Source organism: Coturnix japonica, unplaced genomic scaffold (genome assembly GCF_054131305.1).
Source record: "Coturnix japonica strain WE unplaced genomic scaffold, WE-NBRP24 Scf090, whole genome shotgun sequence".
In the NCBI taxonomy this organism is placed as follows: domain Eukaryota; kingdom Metazoa; phylum Chordata; class Aves; order Galliformes; family Phasianidae; genus Coturnix; species Coturnix japonica.
The window spans coordinates 174,387-191,947 of record NW_028188993.1 but is presented as its reverse complement, the minus strand read 5'-3'; the positions used below and the strand labels follow the sequence as shown (position 1 = coordinate 191,947).

At 36.9% G+C, this 17,561-nt stretch overlaps 1 long non-coding RNA gene across 1 annotated transcript; it reads left to right on the top strand.

The window, feature by feature from the left end:
- Window positions 1–1,978: 1,978 nt before the first annotated feature.
- LOC146751438 (uncharacterized) lies at window positions 1,979–5,091 on the top strand. Its single transcript, XR_014941534.1, has 3 exons — window positions 1,979–2,039; window positions 2,913–2,981; window positions 3,084–5,091. It is a non-coding gene; the product is annotated as an uncharacterized LOC146751438 (long non-coding RNA).
- The last annotated feature ends 12,470 nt before the right edge of the window (window positions 5,092–17,561 follow it).

The window sequence follows — 17,561 nt, the reverse complement described above, 5'->3', positions numbered from 1 at the left end:
ATTACAGTTGCATTTGAACCTCATTTTGCTTTTTTCTATTTGTTTTAGGTCAATAAATGGACTTGTCGAAATTTTGGAGACACAAAGGTCGAGGTATTAGATTAACCTGTATTCCAACAAGTACCAAATCCTGTCCCACTGACATTATTTTTACAAAGCTTTCATTATGATCTGTTGGCTGTGCACATGCATACCTACCTGTACTGTGTTTTAATGTGTGCTTGTGTTCAAAGAGGTACAGAAAGATTGTTCCCATCAGAGAATTAGATAACACTTAGGCATCCAATACAAATCACATCTTTCAGAAAACAGATTGTTGTGTGGTTTTTGTTTGTTTGTTTGTTTGTTTGTTTAGTATTAATTTATTCTTTAACTGTATTCACTAAAATTCTCTTTTTATGCTCCCATATTACTGTACAGCTGAAAGCTGCTTTACTCCACGGTAGATAGCACTGACTGCTGACATCTGAAAATAGGGCTAGCTTCTGGTGCTTTGCATTGGAATAAGAGATCAGGAAAAAAAACCAACAAACATGAACAATTATTTATATGTTTAAAAATGAGTAATCGAAGCTTCAGTACACATAATTCTTACATGCAGTGAAAATACAAAGCTTTCTTTCTCTCCCTATCTGTGCAGAGTTGATCTTTCCAATGTGCCGGACCTGCATGCTTTAGACAGTCTATCTGGAATCAGGTATGGCAATAATTTCACTTTTATTAAAAGTAATGCTCATTGCATAGATACACGCATGAAGTAGGTACATTTACATTTAGGCAGAGTCTGCATCTGAATTTCTGTTCCATGTTCTAGTTCAGACACTTGTTTACAATTCTCAGTAAGAGTAAGAAGTAATAGAAAGAGGATGTTTTTCCACTTGAGATACATGCAGCAAAAGATTGTAGGGTTTGTAAAATGAAATGAGAGCCAAAGCACCCATGACTGTTTGGCGTTTTCCCCCCGTTTCCCTTGTTGAGGCTTTCAGTTGTCCATTAGTACTACTACTACTAAATAAGATCTCAGTGCTTTTTTCTGGTTCTCTTAAAACTCAGAGGATTTAATTTTTTTCTTGCTTTACATTGTGATGAACTGGAGACCTTAGTTTTCACAGGAAACTCTGAGTTCCACAACAACCTAAGCCTTGGAAATGTTGTTCAGCGTGTTCCTGGATCCGTTATGTCCTCTGGTTCTTTTATGACTAAGAGGCTGAGCTTTAAATTAGCAAACACTGCACAGTGTGCAGTGGGAATTAGCTTTGGGAATGAGTTAAGTAGAAAGTGGTGTATAGTATTTCACTTCATTTTATACTGCACATTTTACTCTTAGAAGCAATGGCTTTGTTCCTTTTTTACTTCCTAACATAGTTTCAAAAAGTGATGCCCAACAAATCATCCCACAGATGTCAGAAGTTACTTTTTTGTTTTATAAAGATGTAAGAGTGTAAAATGTAGATAGAAGTCCATGGCGACTTACTCTATGATGGTTAAAAGTTAGTAGGTCGTACTACTAGCCTTGTTGTGAAAATGGGTCTCCTAAGTGTTTCTTGTAAGACACTGACAGCTGAGTTAGAACAAAGCGTTTCTAACCATAACAGACTCTCTTGGCGCAAGGACAGCTTTAATCCAACCAGAAATGACCATCCAATAGGTCACTCCTTGCTTTATCACTCTTAGGTCAGAATTTTTTTCCTAATCTAGAATGGAAATCCGTAATGGTTCTGTACATTACTATAGTCAAATTAGAGAATTGACAGTGGAATTCCAGCAGTTAATCTGTGGCAGACTTCCTATCACAGATCATTTGAAAGATCAAACAAACATAATTAAACATAACTATTCTGAGATTAAAGCTGAATTAACAGTTGAAAATTACTTTGATAACAGAACTTTAGTTTTGGTCTGCAGTACTGAAGAGTTTGTGTAGATCTTGTTTGAGATAATGACACTGCATCCATCCAGTGCAAATGCAACATCTGCTTGTTTACAGCTTGCAGAAAAAATTGGAGAGTATGAAGACAACAGATGCACATCTCGACAAGGTAATTACAACAAGCACTGCTTCAGTCTCGCTGTTAGAAGATAGTTCAGGATAACTGCAACCATGGCATACTAATCATCTTATTTTTTCAGAAGGTTTCAGGTAGAGAATAGTATGTTTAAGATCTCTGGAATATTACACTGAATGCCATGTACTTTGATACAGATAGATAGTAAATGTATATACTGAGTTCTGCTTTCAAATATGGTTTAAGAGTTCTATTGTTGGAAACAGTGTTCTTGTACATGGAGAGCATTACTACAACAGACAAGTAATACTATTCTTTCAATATTTGTCCTTATTGAGCAATTGAGATTTGAGAATTGAGCCCTATACTTACACCTGATATTTATCCCGTAGGTCGAAATGATGTCAGTGTTTGTAGATATTGGGGAGTTGCTGTTCACAACTTTGCATTAATTAAGGTGTTAGAGAGACACATTCTGTGAGTGCTTCCCTTCGTTTTTACACAGAAAATCAACAGATCAACCTGTAACAGTGAATTAGGTTTTCCTATAAATTTGATATAATACCTACAGTCGCATGTGTGCTAGAAGGTTAGGAATGTGAAATGCTTTGTTTTTCCAGATATGTAACCCAGCTTTTATTTATGTCAGGGTAGAATCTTTTCTCTTGCTCTGTGCAATAAAACAATCCTTGCATATTACAGTTTAAATTGCATTTTTATCTTGGTGATTGTGTTTTATTTAGAGAGAAAATACAGTATTTTGTCTGTTTTGTGGTTTTGATTTTTAATAAATAATTGAAGGGGAAAGGGTCTGGCCTGTCACTCCTTTAGAGTATAAGCAGTTGTGTGCTAAATGCTGCTTTTAAGCATCTATCTTGTGTGTCTTGTGTGTCTTTCCATTTACAGGACATAGTGACAGTAACACTTGAAGTCCTAGGAAATATTAAGGAAGAAAACGTTAATCTCTTTATACAGGTAAATATGAATACATCGCAGTCAAGTGCGAAATCATTGTGTCCTTTTGTAGAAAATCATCTTACGCTGTTCTGTTTGTGAAAACATTTTTCCTCTTTGTAGAATCTTCTGTGGGAAAAGAATGTGAAAGATAGGACTGGATGTACCATGGATGTCATAAGACTGAAGGTTTGCCTGAAACTTCCAACCTCTTTGTTTTGTGCTTTCCCTCTTTTTAAATGGAAAGAAACTGCAGTGTATTGTCAGCCACATACAGGTCAAAGAGCAGACAAAAGAGAGAACATCAGTTTGTCATTGATCCATGTAGAGACACTTAAATACCTGCCAGCCAATGAGACCACTCAAGGTAGCTGACAGAGAAGCAAACCACAGTACTACTTGCTGTGTAGTGAAAGGGGAGACTTGCAGTCCCAAACATGAGTGGGACAGGATGAATGATCAGGACATAAGTGAAAGGAGGTGATGTTGTTTTCCCCTCCTTTGCTCTGAAAGGTCTCATCCATTTCACCTAGATGGCTCCTTAGCTAGGGATGTAGTTACAGGTTTCTGTCCATGATTACAGTTATTGGCATAATAAACAGAAGTTTAACTGAGTGTAACAATGCAGCACAGTGCTAGCTATGGTCCCCCTAAAATTTTTTGATTACATCAGGCTGCAGTTTTAAAGATGTGATTTACACATAAGTGTATTCATCCCCGTGTACGATTCATTGCATAGTTCTGAGGTGAACGTTGGTGATGCTTGAGGATATACTTTCATTTTCCTTAAACCACAAAGCTAAGTAAATGATAAAAAAGTCGATTGTATGATTAGACAAGGTCTAAGGAAAACAATCGAATGTGCTGTGATTTGTTTCCTGAGAACATATGTGTGTCACAGGCAGCAAGGTAATTATTTCTACTTCACTGGAAGAAAGGTTTATTTCTTGACAAGTAGAACAACAGCAGCATAAAGCCGGCAGTGCTGATGCACTTCAAGCTGTCTGTTGTACTCATTAGCTGTACTGCTGATTAGAAGTATGCTTCTGTTGTACTGAGCTTTGGGATCAAAGTAATATTTACATGATATTTTAGACAGTTTTCTAGTGATGAAAACTCTTTTAGTGCAACGTTTGGCATGTGAGTTAATGGACTTAGTTTTGAAAGTATTCCGTTGTTAATTCCATTGCTAGTCATTTCACCACCCAGATATTTGTTCTTTCTCTGCTATTGAGAGATTCTGTTTCAAGACAGTGTAAGTGTTAAGCATGAGAACTCAGTGGGAACAGACTCAGCATTTTTGCCTATTTTACATCACCTTGGACAGGTGATGAGGCTTTCATAGAGACATATATCATACATACAATCAAAGTGGCATGGTAGGAGATGACATTTAAATTTGCACAAATATTCCAGGTAACCGTCCAAATGAGAAGCTGAAGGCAGAGTATAGCGAAGTATAATTATTAATTGTAAGAATGGTTGTTACAAGAGATGACTCTGTTGCATTGTTATTTTGATCAACCTCTGCATATTTGTCAGAGGTTTTTCCCTGCTCTGTGTACTTGTAAAGTTGTTTTGTTTTTCTTTTTTTCTCCGTAAGTATTTTGTTTTTAAAGGTTTGTTTATATACTCTAACAGTTATTTTTCTGGTAAGGGACTGGTATCTATTCAAGGCAAATCTCATCAAGAGATAGTCCAAGGTGTCCATGAGCTGTATGATCTGGAAGAGACTGCAATAGAATGGAAAGAAGATGAAAAAAGAACCAATAGGTTCATTCCCAGGGTGAGAGAGTGAGGCAGACTACTACATACTGGATCAGATTGACAGCTGATGTAGTTGCCTGGAAGTAGAATAAAATGTCAGGTAACAGAGGCATCTAAGTAAAGTGTACTGAAAGAACAGACCTACAGAACAGTGAGGATTGGTAAGTGCAGAAATAGTTTTTCATTTCTAGCTTTTTCATTGATAGTTGGCCATAAAAATAGTTCCTTACAATGTAGTCACTTAAGCGGTATGAATGAAAATCATACATTGTGTAAAATGATTTTGGCATAGTTTAAATGCAAATTAATTTGAGCATTTTTTAAACATGCTTAATCCAGTTGTTTTAATTATTGTCTAGCACTTGAGACAGGAGAAGCCAGAAGGCCTTGTCAATGAAGCATCTCGGTATGGATATCAAAACCACTTTTTTAATCATAGTCAGTGACTGCACTGTGCGGAAGATCATTCAAAATTGATTCTTTTTCTTTTCTAAGGTTTTCCCCTCCCTTGCTTTTAAACAAAGGTAGAAAACAAAACTTACTCTGTACTTCATTTGATCATTCTGCTTAGATATGAATTTTCTAATAAGTGGGTTGATCTGAAAATAATGCCTCCTCTTTTTTTCCATGGAAACTACAACAGATGGAGTACAAATAACAGGTTGAAAGAAGCTCAACTTTCAGCTACAAAAACAGTTTTCAGTATAGTCTCCTCACCATTAGCTATACATTTTTGCTAGCAGTGAAAAAGCCTCAGCATGCTGTGCTTGTAAACATTTCAGTGGCCATGGCTTGTCTTTCATGTCACTGGCTGCTGCTACTTATGTCTCCTGAAATGCACAAGCCACAAGTCACCTCAAGAAGCTAATACTGTAGTCATTCCATGATGTTTTAGTTGGCTGATGGTTTGCCTTCCTGTACTAACTAACAATCTAGTAATTTTACAGCGCTATGAGAGACATACTGCTTCTGCCTTACAAAAAACTGCTTGTTCAAGGTATTCCTTTTTTCTTTTTCCAAATGCATAGGCAGGTTGCATTAGCTGATCTTGTAATCATCAATAAAACGGATTTGGTTTCAAGGGAAGAATTGAATAAAGTCAGACCAACTGTCAGGTATGAAATTTCTGGTATAACCGTGACATTGTACATGCTCAAATGTTATTAGAAATTAGATCTCATGATTGTTCCAACAGATCGTGTAGTGAAAAAGAGCAGTGAGAAAGCAGTGAAAAAGAGTCTGCCCCTTTCTGGAGATGTTTCCAGTGCATTTCTGTGCTTCCACAGTCTTATCGGCTTGCCTAAGTAAGATTTGATGTTACCTGCTCAGAAGTGTAGAATTATAGAATAGAATCCAAGAATGCTCTTAAGTTGGAAGGAACCTTCAAGGACCATTGACTCCAACCTCTGGCTCTACTCAGGACCACCCAAAATTCCAATTCTATGTCTGAGAGCTTTCTCCAAATGTTCCTTGAACTCTGGCTGCTTGGGGCTGTTCCATGTCTACGGCCCTCTGGTGAAGAACCTTTTCCCAATACCCAACCTGACCCTCCTCTGGTGCAACTCCACACCGTTTCCTTGGCTAAATTAGGCCTAACAAATGCCTTATAATAGACCTTTGTCTTAAGTGCTCACATTCTTATACTATTGGGCAGCTGCTGCCATTTGTCTGAGTTAACTACGGGGGGCAATGTCTGCTAGTCCATACATGTTTATTAGCAAATATAAAGGGGTATGGAAGATATCTGAATAATTGTCATGGATGTAAAAGAACAAATGGGCTGAATCAAAGCAGTGTTCAAAGGTGTGTTCCATCTTTCTCAGTACCCTGACAGACAAAATGGAATATTGAGAAATACTTTGCAACGTTATTTGTGGTTCAGACTCTTGAGAATTCTTAACCTTGCAGCTTGTACTGAGAGAAGAAAAATGCTCTGTTCAGTAGTAATATTTTATTGTCAGAAGTTGTGAATTTTGACCTTGGTTCGGCTATAAAATGTCACAAAAGCAAACTTTTTCTTGATGCCTCTTGGACTGTAAAACATTTAGTAACAGTGTGAGAGATGTCGTTATGTTTCTTGTATTGCTCTACATTGTTAAATTGTTCAATCGATATATTACAGTTGCGTTTGCACCTCATTTTGCTTTTTTCTATTTGTTTTAGGTCAATAAATGGACTTGTCGAAATTTTGGAGACACAAAGGTCGAGGTATTAGATTAACCTGTATTCCAACAAGTACCAAATCCTGTCCCACTGACATTATTTTTACCAAGCTTTCATTATGATCTGTTGGCTGTGCACATGCATACCTACCTTTACTGTGTTTTAATGTGTGCTTGTGTTCGAAGAGGTACAGAACGATTGTTCCCATCAGAGAATTAGATAACACTTAGGCATCCAATACAAATCACATCTTTCAGAAAACGGATTCTTGTGTGGTTTTTTTTTTTTTTTGTTTGTTTGTTTAGTATTAATTTATTTTTTAACTGTATTCACTAAAATTCTCTTTTTATGCTCCCATATTACTGTACAGCTGAAAGCTGCTTTACTCCATGGTAGGTAGCACTGACTGCTGACATCTGAAAATAGGGCTAGCTTTTGGTGCTTTGCATTGGAATAAGAGATCAGGAAAAAAACCCAACAAACATGAACAATTATTTGTATGTTTAAAAATGAGTAATCGAAGCTTCAGTACGCATAATTCTTACATGCAGTGAAAATACAAAGCTTTCTTTCTCTCCCTATCTGTGCAGAGTTGATCTTTCCAATGTGCCGGACCTGCATGCTTTAGACAGTCTATCTGGAATCAGGTATGGCAATAATTTCACTTTTATTAAAAGTAATGCTCATTGCATAGATACACGCATGAAGTAGGTACATTTACATTTAGGCAGAGTCTGCATCTGAATTTCTGTTGCATGTTCTAGTTCAGACACTTGTTTACAATTCTCAGTAAGAGTAAGAAGTACTAGAAAGAGGATGTTTTTCCACTTGAGATACATGCAGCAAAAGATTGTAGGGTTTGTAAAATGAAATGAGAGCCAAAGCACCCATGATTGTTTGGCGTTTTCCCCCCGTTTCCCTTGTTGAGGCTTTAAGTTGTCCATTAGTACTACTAGTAATCAATAAGATCTCAGTGCTTTTTTCTGGTTCTCTTAAAACTCAGAGGATTTAATTTTTTTCTTGCTTTACATTGTGATGAACTGGAGACCTTAGTTTTCACAGGAAACTCTGAGTTCCACAACAACCTAAGCCTTGGAAATGTTGTTCAGCGTGTTCCTGGATCCGTTATGTCCTCTGGTTCTTTTATGACTAAGAGGCTCAGCTTTAAATTAGGAAGCACTGCACAGTGTGCAGTGGGAATTAGCTTTGGGAATGAGTTAAGTAGAAAGTGGTGTATAGTATTTCACTTCATTTTATACTGCACATTTTACTCTTAGAAGCAATGGCTTTGTTCCTTTTTTACTTCCTAACATAGTTTCAAAAAGTGATGCCCAACAAATCATCCCACAGATGTCAGAAGTTACTTTTTTGTTTTATAAAGATGTAAGAGTGTAAAATGTAGATAGAAGTCCGTGGCGACTTACTCTATGATGGTTAAAAGTTAGTAGGTCGTACTATTAGCCTTGTTGTGAAAATGGGTCTCCTAAGTCTTTCTTGTAAGACACTGACAGCTGAGTTAGAACAAAGCGTTTCTAACCATAACAGACTCTCTTGGCGCAAGGACAGCTTTAATCCAACCAGAAATGACCATCCAATAGGTCACTCCTTGCTTTATTACTCTTAGGTCAGAATTTTTTTCCTAATCTAGAAAGGAAATCCGTAATTTTTCTGTACATTACTATAGTCAAATTAGAGAATTGACAGTGGAATTCCAGCAGTTAATCTGTGGCAGACTTCCTATCACAGATCATTTGAAAGATCAAACAAACATAATTAAACATAACTATTCTGAGATTAAAGCTGAATTAACAGTTGAAAATTACTTTGATAACAGCACTTTAGTTTTGGTCTGCGGTACTGAAGAGTTGGTGTAGATCTTGTTTGAGATAATGACACTGCATCCATCCAGTGCAAATGCAACATCTGCTTGTTTACAGCTTGCAGAAAAAATTGGAGAGTATGAAGACAACAGATGCACATCTCGACAAGGTAATTACAACAAGCACTGCTTCAGTCTCGCTGTTAGAAGATAGTTCAGGATAACTGCAACCATGGCATACTAATCATCTTATTTTTTCAGAAGGTTTCAGGTAGAGAATAGTATGTTTAAGATCTCTGCAATATTACACTGAATGCCATGTACTTTGATATAGATAGATAGTAAATGTATATACTGAGTTCTGCTTTCAAATATGGTTTAAGAGTTCTATTGTTGGAAACAGTGTTCTTGTACATGGAGAGCATTACTACAACAGACAAGTAATACTATTCTTTCAATATTTGTCCTTATTGAGCAATTGAGATTTGAGAATTGAGCCCTATACTTACACCTGATATTTATCCCGTAGGTCGAAATGATGTCAGTGTTTGTAGATATTGGGGAGTTGCTGTTCACAACTTTGCATTAATTAAGGTGTTAGAGAGACACATTCTGTGAGTGCTTCCCTTCGTTTTTACACAGAAAATCAACAGATGAACCTGTAACAGTGAATTAGGTTTTCCTATAAATTTGATATAATACCTACAATCGCATGTGTGCTAGAAGGTTAGGAATGTGAAATGCTTTGTTTTTCCAGATATGTAACCCAGCTTTTATTTATGTCAGGGTAGAATCTTCTCTCTTGCTCTGTGCAATAAAACAATCCTTGCATATTACAGTTTAAATTGCATTTTTATCTTGGTGATTGTGTTTTATTTAGAGAGAAAATACAGTATTTTGTCTGTTTTGTGGTTTTGATTTTTAATAAATAATTGAAGGGGAAAGGGTCTGGCCTGTCACTCCTTTAGAGTATAAGCAGTTGTGTGCTAAATGCTGCTTTTAAGCATCTATCTTGTCTGTCTTGTGTGTCTTTCCATTTACAGGACATAGTGACAGTAACACTTGAAGTCCTAGGAAATATTAAGGAAGAAAACGTTAATCTCTTTATACAGGTAAATATGAATACATCGCAGTCAAGTGCGAAATCATTGTGTCCTTTTGTAGAAAATCATCTTACGCTGTTCTGTTTGTGAAAACATTTTTCCTCTTTGTAGAATCTTGTGTGGGAAAAGAATGTGAAAGATAGGACTGGATGTACCATGGATGTCATAAGACTGAAGGTTTGCCTGAAACTTCCAACCTCTTTGTTTTGTGCTTTCCCTCTTTTTAAATGGAAAGAAACTGCAGTGTATTGTCAGCCACATACAGGTCAAAGAGCAGACAAAAGAGAGAACATCAGTTTGTCATTGATCCATGTAGAGACACTTAAATACCTGCTGGCCAATGAGACCACTCAAGGTAGCTGACAGAGAAGCAAACCACAGTACTACTAGCTGTGTAGTGAAAGGGGAGACTTGCAGTCCCAAACATGAGTGGGACAGGATGAATGATCAGGACATAAGTGAAAGGAGGTGATGTTGTTTTCCCCTCCTTTGCTCTGAAAGGTCTCATCCATTTCACCTAGATGGCTCCTTATCTAGGGATGTAGTTACAGGTTTCTGTCCATGATTACAGTTATTGGCATAATAAACAGAAGTTTAACTGAGTGTAACAATGCAGCACAGTGCTAGCTATGGTCCCCCTAAAATTTTTTGATTACATCAGGCTGCAGTTTTAAAGATGTGATTTACACATAAGTGTATTCATCCCCGTGTACGATTCATTGCATAGTTCTGAGGTGAACGTTGGTGATGCTTGAGGATATACTTTCATTTTCCTTAAACCACAAAGCTAAGTAAATGATAAAAAAGTCGATTGCATGATTAGACAAGGTCTAAGGAAAACAATCAAATGTGCTGTGATTTGTTTCCTGAGAACATATGTGTGTCACAGGCAGCAAGGTAATTATTTCTACTTCACTGGAAGAAAGGTTTATTTCTTGACAAGTAGAACAACAGCAGCATAAAGCCGGCAGTGCTGATGCACTTCAAGCTGTCTGTTGTACTCATTAGCTGTACTGCTGATTAGAAGTATGCTTCTGTTGTACTGAGCTTTGGGATCAAAGTAATATTTACATTCTATTTTAGACAGTTTTCAAGTGATGAAAACTCTTTTAGTGCAACGTTTGGCATGTGAGTTAATGGACTTAGTTTTGAAGGTATTCCATTGTTAATTCCATTGCTAGTCATTTCACCACACAGATATTTGTTCTTTCTCAGCTATTGAGAGATTCTGTTTCAAGACAGTGTAAGTGTTAAGCATGAGAACTCAGTGGGAACAGACTCAGCATTTTTGCCTATTTTACATCACCTTGGACAGGTGATGAGGCTTTCATAGAGACATATATCATACATACAATCAAAGTGGCATGGTAGGAGATGACATTGAAATTTGCACAAATATTCCAGGTAACCGTCCAAATGAGAAGCTGAAGGCAGAGTATAGCAAAGTATAATTCTTAATTGTAAGAATGGTTGTTACAAGAGATGACTCTGTTGCATTGTTATTTTTATCAACCTCTGCATATTTGTCAGAGGTTTTTCCCTGCTCTGTGTACTTGTAAAGTTGTTTTGTTTTTCTTTTTTTCTCCGTAAGTATTTTGTTTTTAAAGGTTTGTTTATATACTCTAACAGTTATTTTTCTGGTAAGGGACTGGTATCTATTCAAGGCAAATCTCATCAAGAGATAGTCCAAGGTGTCCATGAGCTGTATGATCTGGAAGAGACTGCAATAGAATGGAAAGAAGATGAAAAAAGAACCAATAGGTTCATTCCCAGTGTGAGAGAGTGAGGCAAACTACTACATACTGGATCGGATTAACAGCTGATGTAGTTGCCTGGAATTAGAATAAAATGTCAGGTAACAGAGGCATCTAAGTAAAGTGTACTGAAAGAACAGACCTACAGAACAGTGAGGATTGGTAAGTGCAGAAATAGTTTTTCATTTCTAGCTTTTTCATTGATAGTTGGCCATAAAAATAGTTCCTTACAATGTAGTCACTTAAGCGGTATGAATGAAAATCATACATTGTGTAAAATGATTTTGGCATAGTTTAAATGCAAATTAATTTGAGCATTTTTTAAACATGCTTAATCCAGTTGTTTTAATTATTGTCTAGCACTTGAGACAGGAGAAGCCAGAAGGCCTTGTCAATGAAGCATCTCGGTATGGATATCAAAACCACTTTTTTAATCATAGTCAGTGACTGCGCTGTGCGGAAGATCATTCAAAATTGATTCTTTTTCTTTTCTAAGGTTTTCCCCTCCCTTGCTTTTAAACAAAGGTAGAAAACAAAACTTACTCTGTACTTCGTTTGATCATTCTGCTTAGATATGAATTTTCTAATAAGTAGGTTGATCTGAAAATAATGCCTCCTCTTTTTTTCCATGGAAACTACAACAGATGGAGTACAAATAACAGGTTGAAAGAAGCTCAACTTTCAGCTACAAAAACAGTTTTCAGTATAGTCTCCTCACCATTAGCTATACATTTTTGCTAGCAGTGAAAAAGCCTCAGCATGCTGTGCTTGTAAACATTTCAGTGGCCATGGCTTGTCTTTCATGTCACTGGCTGCTGCTACTTATGTCTCCTGAAATGCACAAGCCACAAGTCACCTCAAGAAGCTAATACTGTAGTCATTCCATGATGTTTTAGTTGGCTGATGGTTTGGTTAATGTTTGCCTTCCTGTACTAACTAACAATCTAGTAATTTTACAGCGCTATGAGAGACATACTGCTTCTGCCTTACAAAAAACTGCTTGTTCAAGGTATTCCTTTTTTCTTTTTCCAAATGCATAGGCAGGTTGCATTAGCTGATCTTGTAATCATCAATAAAACGGATTTGGTTTCAAGGGAAGAATTGAATAAAGTCAGACCAACTGTCAGGTATGAAATTTCTGGTATAACCGTGACATTGTACATGCTCAAATGTTATTAGAAATTAGATCTCATGATTGTTCCAACAGATCGTGTAGTGAAAAAGAGCAGTGAGAAAGCAGTGAAAAAGAGTCTGCCCCTTTCTGGAGATGTTTCCAGTGCATTTCTGTGCTTCCACAGTATTATCGGCTTGCCTAAGTAAGATTTGATGTTACCTGCTCAGAAGTGTAGAATTATAGAATAGAATCCAAGAATGCTTTTAAGTTGGAAGGAACCTTCAAGGACCATTGACTCCAACCTCTGGCTCTACTCAGGACCACCCAAAATTCCAATTCTATGTCTGAGAGCTTTCTCCAAATGTTCCTTGAACTCTGGCTGCTTGGGGCTGTTCCATGTCTACGGCCCTCTGGTGAAGAACCTTTTCCCAATACCCAACCTGACCCTCTTCTGGTGCAACTCCACACCGTTTCCTTGGCTAAATTAGGCCTAACAAATGCCTTATAATAGACCTTTGTCTTAAGTGCTCACATTCTTATACTATTGGGCAGCTGTTGCCATTTGTCTGAGTTAACTACGGGGGGCAATGTCTGCTAGTCCATACATGTTTATTAGCAAATATAAAGGGGTATGGAAGATATCTGAATAATTGTCATGGATGTAAAAGAACAAATGGGCTGAATCAAAGCAGTGTTCAAAGGTGTGTTCCATCTTTCTCAGTACCCTGACAGAAAAAATGGAATATTGAGAAATACTTTGCAACGTTATTTGTGGTTCAGACTCTTGAGAATTCTTAACCTTGCAGCTTGTACTGAGAGAAGAAAAATGCTCTGTTCAGTAGTAATATTTTATTGTCAGAAGTTGTGAATTTTGACCTTGGTTCGGCTATAAAATGTCACAAAAGCAAACTTTTTCTTGATGCCTCTTGGACTGTAAAACATTGAGTAACAGTGTGAGAGATGTCGTTATGTTTCTTGTATTGCTCTACATTGTTAAATTGTTCAATCGATATATTACAGTTGCGTTTGCACCTCATTTTGCTTTTTTCTATTTGTTTTAGGTCAATAAATGGACTTGTCGAAATTTTGGAGACACAAAGGTCGAGGTATTAGATTAACCTGTATTCCAACAAGTACCAAATCCTGTCCCACTGACATTATTTTTACAAAGCTTTCATTATGATCTGTTGGCTGTGCACATGCATACCTACCTGTACTGTGTTTTAATGTGTGCTTGTGTTCAAAGAGGTACAGAAAGATTGTTCCCATCAGAGAATTAGATAACACTTAGGCATCCAATACAAATCACATCTTTCAGAAAACGGATTCTTGTGTGGTTTTTTTTTGTTTGTTTGTTTGTTTAGTATTAATTTATTTTTTAACTGTATTCACTAAAATTCTCTTTTTATGCTCCCATATTACTGTACAGCTGAAAGCTGCTTTACTCCATGGTAGATAGCACTGACTGCTGACATCTGAAAATAGGGCTAGCTTCTGGTGCTTTGCATTGGAATAAGAGATCAGGAAAAAAAACCATCAAACATGAACAATTATTTATATGTTTAAAAATGAGTAATCGAAGCTTCAGTACACATAATTCTTACATGCAGTGAAAATACAAACCTTTCTTTCTCTCCCTATCTGTGCAGAGTTGATCTTTCCAATGTGCCGGACCTGCATGCTTTAGACAGTCTATCTGGAATCAGGTATGGCAATAATTTCACTTTTATTAAAAGTAATGCTCATTGCATAGATACACGCATGAAGTAGGTACATTTACATTTAGGCAGAGTCTGCATCTGAATTTCTGTTGCATGTTCTAGTTCAGACACTTGTTTACAATTCTCAGTAAGAGTAAGAAGTACTAGAAAGAGGATGTTTTTCCACTTGAGATACATGCAGCAAAAGATTGTAGGGTTTGTAAAATGAAATGAGAGCCAAAGCACCCATGATTGTTTGGCGTTTTCCCCCCGTTTCCCTTGTTGAGGCTTTAAGTTGTCCATTAGTACTACTAGTAATCAATAAGATCTCAGTGCTTTTTTCTGGTTCTCTTAAAACTCAGAGGATTTAATTTTTTTCTTGCTTTACATTGTGATGAACTGGAGACCTTAGTTGTCTCAGGAAACTCTGAGTTCCACAACAACCTAAGCCTTGGAAATGTTGTTCAGCGTGTTCCTGGATCCGTTATGTCCTCTGGTTCTTTTATGACTAAGAGGCTCAGCTTTAAATTAGGAAGCACTGCACAGTGTGCAGTGGGAATTAGCTTTGGGAATGAGTTAAGTAGAAAGTGGTGTATAGTATTTCACTTCATTTTATACTGCACATTTTACTCTTAGAAGCAATGGCTTTGTTCATTTTTTACTTCCTAACATAGTTTCAAAAAGTGGTGCCCAACAAATCATCCCACAGATGTCAGAAGTTACTTTTTTGTTTTATAAAGATGTAAGAGTGTAAAATGTATATAGAAGTCCATGGCGACTTACTCTGTGATGGTTAAAAGTTAATAGGAGGGTCGTACTACTAGCCTTGTTGTGAAGATGGGTCTCCTAAGTCTTTCTTGTAAGACACTGACAGCTGAGTTAGAACAGAGCGTTTCTAACCATAACAGACTCTCTTGGCGCAAGGACAGCTTTAATCCAACCAGAAATGACCATCCAATAGGTCACTCCTTGCTTTATCACTCTTAGGTCAGAATTTTTTTCCTAATCTAGAAAGGAAATCCGTAATTGTTCTGTACATTACTATAGTCAAATTAGATAATTGACAGTGGAATTCCAGCAGTTAAGCTGTGGCAGACTTCCTATCACAGATCATTTGAAAGATCAAACAAACATAATTAAACATAACTATTCTGAGATTAAAGCTGAATTAACAGTTGAAAATTACTTTGATAACAGCACTTTAGTTTTGGTCTGCAGTACTGAAGAGTTTGTGTAGATCTTGTTTGAGATAATGACATTGCATCCATCCAGTGCAAATGCAACATCTGCTTGTTTACAGCTTGCAGAAAAAATTCGAGAGTATGAAGACAACAGATGCACATCTCGACAAGGTAATTACAACAAGCACTGCTTCAGTCTCGCTGTTAGAAGCTAATTCAGGATAACTGCAACCATGGCATACTAATCATCTTATTTTTTCAGAAGGTTTCAGGTAGAGAATAGTATGTTTAAGATCTCTGCAATATTACCCTGAATGCCATGTACTTTGATACAGATAGATAGTAAATGTATATACTGAGTTCTGCTTTCAAATATGGCTTAAGAGTAATTCACAACATCCTTCTCTCCACATTGGGAAGATATAAATTTGATTGGTGAACTTTTCTATGAATGAAGAATTGGATGTAGGATTGGGTCCAGAGACAGCTTGTCAGTGGCTCAATGTCTGGATGGAGTTTGGTGATGATTGGTGCCCGCTCTACAAAACTGACAGAACAACACCGTTTTTATCAGGACACACTCTGTAAGATTTACTTTTTCTTTAATTATTTTTAATTTTTTAATTTTTTTCCTTTGCCAAAGAAAAGTGGGAGTGTCATCAGCTTTTCCATAGCACAGGATCAGCTTAAGTCGAGGTCTCTTCTCTTCTCTTCTCTTCTCTTCTCTTTTCTCTTCTTTTCTCTTTTCTCTTTCTTTTCTCTTCTTTTCTTTTCTTTTCTTTTCTTTTCTTTTCTTTTCTTTCTTTTCTTTCTTTCTCTTCTCTTCTCTTCTCTTCTCTTCTCTTCTCTTCTCTTCTCTTCTCTTCTCTTCTCTTCTCTTCTCTTCTCTTCTCTTCTCTTCTCTTCTCTTTCTCTACTTTTCTCTACTTTTTCTCTACTTTTCCTTTCCTTTCCTTTCCTTTCCTTTCCTTTCCTTTCCTTTCCTTTCCTTTCCTTTCCTTTCCTTTCCTTTCCTTTCCTTTCCTTTCCTTTCCTTTCCTTTCCTTTCCTTTCCTTTCCTTTCCTTTCCTTTCCTTTCCTTTCCTTCCTTCCCTTCCTTCCCTTCCCTTCCCTTCCCTTCCCTTCCCTTCCCTTCCCTTCCCTTCCCTTCCCTTCCCTTCCCTTCCCTTCCCTTCCCTTCCCTTCCCTTCCCTTCCCTTCCCTTCCCTTCCCATTCCCATTCCCATTCCCATTCCCATTCCCATTCCTTTCCTTTCTTCCTTTTTTTTTTTAATCCTCTATTCCCTCTCCTCCTCTCCCACCCCCTCCCCTTCTCTCCCCTCCTGTCCTCTCCCTTCCCATCCTTACCCCTCCCCTCCCCTCTTTTTCTTTTTCTTCCCCCTTTTCATATTTTTCTAATTCTTCTCCAATTCTTCTTCTCTATCTTCATTTTTTCTTCTTCTGCCTTGCTTTTTTCTCTATTTTCATTTTCGTTGCAACTTTCTTAAAATTTTTCACATTCTTCATTATTTCTTGCTTTTCATCTTTCTTTTCTTTTTTTTCTATTCCTCTTCCTTTTCCTCTCCCATTTCCCCCCCTGTTTTCTTTTGCTTTTAGTTCTCCTTACCCTATTTGTTTTTCTTTTCCTTCCCCATTTTCTGTTCTCCTTTCTCTTTTTCTTCCCTATTTAATTTTCATTTTCTCTTCCTTCCCTCTTTATACTTTTTTTTTTTAATTTCCCCTTTATGTTTCCCTTTCCCCTTCCTTTTCCCTTTCCTTGTCTTACTTTTCTTTATATTTTTCCTTTTTTAAATTTTTCTTTCTTTTCTTCTTCTTCTCCCCTTCTTTCCTTTGGCTTTTTTTTTTTTTCTTTCTTCCCCTCTTTGTTTCTTCTTTCTCCCCCATTTTCTTTCTCTTCTCCTTTTTCTATTCTTTTTCTTCCCTATTATCATTCTTCTTCTATTTTCTTCCCTGTTTTCTTCCCTCTTTTTTCTCCCTTTATCTTTACTTTCCCCTTTTGT